Genomic DNA, 4,474 nt, shown 5'->3' with positions numbered 1-4,474 from the left:
TCATCAATAATTTGCTAACAAAAGGCAAATTAATAACTGAATTTAAAATTACAAAATGATTTGCATTACAGAACATCAATTGTACTTCCATCATACTTATTACTATAAATTTATTATTCTATTTAAGCTGCTATGAAATAGCATTGCCATAGATGCATATTTAAATCTTTTAGTCATTTGAGAGCCGGAGTTCAACAAACCAATGCTCCTGGGCCAAGTCAGGCCCCTCCTGTTTTGCAAAGTTTTATTGAAATACAGCTATACCCATTTACATATTGCCTTTGACTATTTTCACATTACAACTGCAAAGCTGAGTCATTATGACAGAGGACATGGCCCACAAAGCCCCAAATATTTACTGTTTGCCCCTTTACAGAAAAGTTTGCTAATCCTATCTTGATTCTATATTATCAACATCAGTAAAATATCTTCAGCTTTTTGTAGTTCCAAAATGCTAGAATGACCACCAAGAGGAAATAAAAAATAGTCTACAGTGAAAGAAAAATGGTCACAGTGTTAAAACAACCAACACACTGATGGAAATTAAAGACCATGATTGCAGGAAAAATTGTAAGTAAGCAAGAAGGTTATTATTATTATTTTTTTAAAGCCAAAGGAACTATTTTTTTGCCTAGGAATACTGTGTGTGTAGTACTTAATGTATATGAAGAATTTACTGCTTTTAAGCACTCACATATTTGGCTGTGAGTTGATGAGAAAGGAGTAAAAATTTTTTTTGTCTATTTCTATAAATGAAAGGAAAACAAATTAGCCCATAACCTAAAACAATTATCTAAATTAAAATCATGATTTTAAGGTGATTCTTAGAAGTGAAAAATTATTTTGTATGGTAAAGAAATTTTAAAAACCAGTTCTCAGTCTACATTACCCAGTGAATGTGGTTAAATTTTCTTTACTTAACTCAGGCTAGAAGTTCTTCCTTAACGTTGCTTTTTAAAAATTCAGCTTTTCTTATTTTTGACCTGGGCTGGAAGGTTAGAGGTGGTCTTTAAAATGATGAGATATCTGCTAAGACATCACTTATGGTCTAATGGCCTCCTGTGTTAGCTAACTTCAGTGAGGTCCTCAGCGGGGAAATTTGATTGGGATATTATGTTTGATTTCTCCACATGAGAACAGAATCACAATGCCTTCCTTGTCAGATACTAAAGGAGAAAGAATGTGAGTCGTTTTCTCCTGGCTCCCTGATCCTTCACTCTGATGTGTCTCTATCTCAAGCTTGCCTTTCTGTCTATGGTTCTATGAGGAGGAAAATAAAGTGACTCCAACCTAAAGTCACCGTGTCCCCAGATTATACCAGTTCTTCCTTACTTGTTGGCTTCTTAGTTTTCTTTTAAGTTGGTTCCTGCCTGCTTTCTTACCTCTGTTGCCATTTTGAGTGTCATTTAAAAAAATTGTATGACTACATATGTAAACTTGCTTAATTCTTCATGTTTCTATTTCCTTGTATTTCAGTTTTCATTTATAATTGAGTGATACTTTTTTGAGTGAGGTTTGGAAGATCTGTGCAAGATTTCCCTCCCAGGTTTACACAGCAGACTGTTCAACACTGTAGGAGAACTTTCCATATGCATTATTTTTTAGGCATCATTCCACTTATCTCCTGAGAGACAGTTTAGCAGAGTGGTTAAGAACTCTGACTCCCAATGAGGGTTCAAATCCTGGCTAAGAACACTTACTCACTGTGTGCTTATTTATTTTCTCCATTCTTCAATATCCACATCAGTGAGGTGGGAATAATTACAGTACCTATCTAATAGCACTATTTTAAGGAGTAATTTAGTTAGTATTTTTAAAAGCCTTCAAAAAATGCCTGCCTACATGTAAGTCCTTATAACTACTAGGACTTACTCTTAAGGTCAGTGATGCAGACTCTGGTCATTATTTTTCCTGAAGTCACTTGGCCTCTTTTCTGTGTTGGTGTAGCAGGGGGGCATACTGATGTTGTGGGGTGGGGGTGGGGGTAAGGCAAACTCCTTTCCTGGTATTGAAAATGTTGCCTAGTTCTACTCAAGGATATGTAAGGGGATATAAATTGGATGAAATCTGGGGGAGGAAATCCTTCCCTTTTTCAAGGGGGGAGCTTAAGGAGAAATGCTCTGCTCAGTACCATCTCTCACCTCATGCCTTTATTTATTTTTTTTAAAAGATTTTATTTATTTATTTGTCAGGGAGAGCACAAGGTGGGGGGCAGCAGGCAGAACAGGCAGAGGGAGAAGCAGGACCCCCGCTGAGCAGGGAGCCCGATGCGGGACTGGATTCCAGGACCCTGGGATCATGACCTGGGCTTAAGGCAGATGCTTAACTGACTAAGCCACCCAGGTGCCCTAAAAATATCATTTTCAAAATTGCTCAGGAGGGAAAATGTAGCAAAAGGTGATGGGAAGACACTCTGAGATTAGGCTACAAAAGCCTATGACTTCCATGTTGATAGCAGAATTTCTTTATTGCCTTCCTGACTTTTATGCTTTGATGAAGTCAGCTGCCATGTTGGAGCCATACTTGAGCACAGCTTCCGGCTAACTGCCAGTGAGGATGTCAGGCTCTTGGTCCAACAAGGTGTGACAAACTGAATTCTGCTAGCAACCCCTTGAGCTTGCAAGTGGATCCTTCCCCAATTGAGCCTCGAGATGAGACTATAGCCCTGGCCAATACCTTGATTCTAGCCTTGTCATAGACTGGGAAGCAGAGGACCAACCTAGGTCATGTCCAAGTTCTTAGTCCACAGAAACTGTGATATAATAAATGTGTACTATTTTAAGCCACTAAGTTTTGGGGTAATTTATTACTCAGAATAGAATATAATTGGTTTGTTCTTCTCATGTAGGTATTAAAGTAATTATAAATCATCAAAAATGCTGTCCTAGACAACCCAACCTAAAATTACTGCCCATCCCTCAGTAATAAATCACTCAGTTTGCTTTCTATATATTTTATTGCTATCTTATTGCAAAACTGCTAGTTATCACCAGGTATGTGTTCTTTCTTGCTTCCTCATTACTAGAAGTTCTGGTCATGTGAATATTCAGAAGAAAAGAAAAACACTAATTTCCAGCTTTCCTTGCAGTTAATCATGACCATACGATTAGGTTCTGGCTAGTAAGATTAAGTGAACATTGTATGTACAAATTCCAACATACATGCTTCTTCCCACCTTTGATGCTCTCCTGCATGTGGATACGATGACTTTAGCTCCATGTTGGACCCTAAGGATGAAGGTTACTCCTGGGGATGGGAGAGCAGACAGCTGGAAGTAACTGGGCCTCATATGACTATAGTCAGCAAATTGGCCCTGCACCTCCTATCTAGAATTGACATAAGAAAGAAACAAACTCCCTTGTTCAAACCACTGTTATACCAAGCCAAACCTAAATCTAAATGATATGTATTTACTAGGTTTTGTGAGCTTATTATTTTGCTTATGGGTCCTCCTTATCCTCCCCAACTATTATATAAACTCCATCTGTATAAACTCCATGATGGACAATCAGTAAGTTATCTCCATTTTCATTGGTCTTTCTCCTGTGACTAGAACTATATAACTGACACTCCATATACACTTGTGAAATAAATGATATGGATGGTTATTTAGGCTGATTTAAATTTTTTGCTCTAACAAAGATGTGGAAATAAAAACCCTTATATACACATCTTCGTGCACTGATGAGTAGTTGTTGTAAAAGGGATACCAAGAGGTAGGATTGTTGGAAACAAGACTATGTACATTTATTAAATATAACTGCCAAATTGCCTTCCAAAAATTTTCTTCCATTTTATGTTTTCATTCAGTTTATTCTAGAAACTGTTTCTCTATTCTTTTGCCAAAAGAGGATATTACAAATCATTTTTGGTTTTAGGACTCTGATGAGTGAAATAGGTCTCCTTGTGATCTGCATTTTGCTACAAAAAGATTACCTTTCTGCAAGTCTACTCAGATTCTTAGTTTGTAATGTGCATTGAGGTTCTCCAGAAGGGATACACAAGATGCAATGTTTCCCAAACTAACTGTGGGGCCTTTTTTTTTTTTTTCTTTCTTTCTTAAAACCTCTTACGGTACAAAAATTCAGAACAGTGATCTTTTGTGGGAAATGTTAGCCTGAGCTAAAGCAGTGGCCGGCATGTGGTATGTAGTTTCTCTCTAAGCTTCCTAGAAGCTAAGTTGAATGCATTTTGGGGATTTTCATCAGAGGAATTCACTGAGAGAGGAGATGGTAGTAAAAGTAGCTTATCTTCATATTTTAATTTAGTAGGAATGACCTTGAGTTCTTAACTAAGCAATTATATTAAGTTGTGTGACTCTTGATTAAGATAATGGACTTCTGAGGCACCAGGGTGGCTCAGTCAGTTGAATGTCTGCCTTTGGCTCAGGTCATGATCCGAGGGTCCTGGGATCGAGCCCCGCATTGGGCTCCCTGCTCAGCAGAGAGCCTGCTTTTCTCTCTCCCTCTGCTGT

The sequence above is a fragment of the Neomonachus schauinslandi genome, chromosome 1 (assembly GCF_002201575.2).
Source record: "Neomonachus schauinslandi chromosome 1, ASM220157v2, whole genome shotgun sequence".
Lineage (NCBI taxonomy): Eukaryota > Metazoa > Chordata > Mammalia > Carnivora > Phocidae > Neomonachus > Neomonachus schauinslandi.
This window is presented reverse-complemented; position numbering follows the sequence as displayed.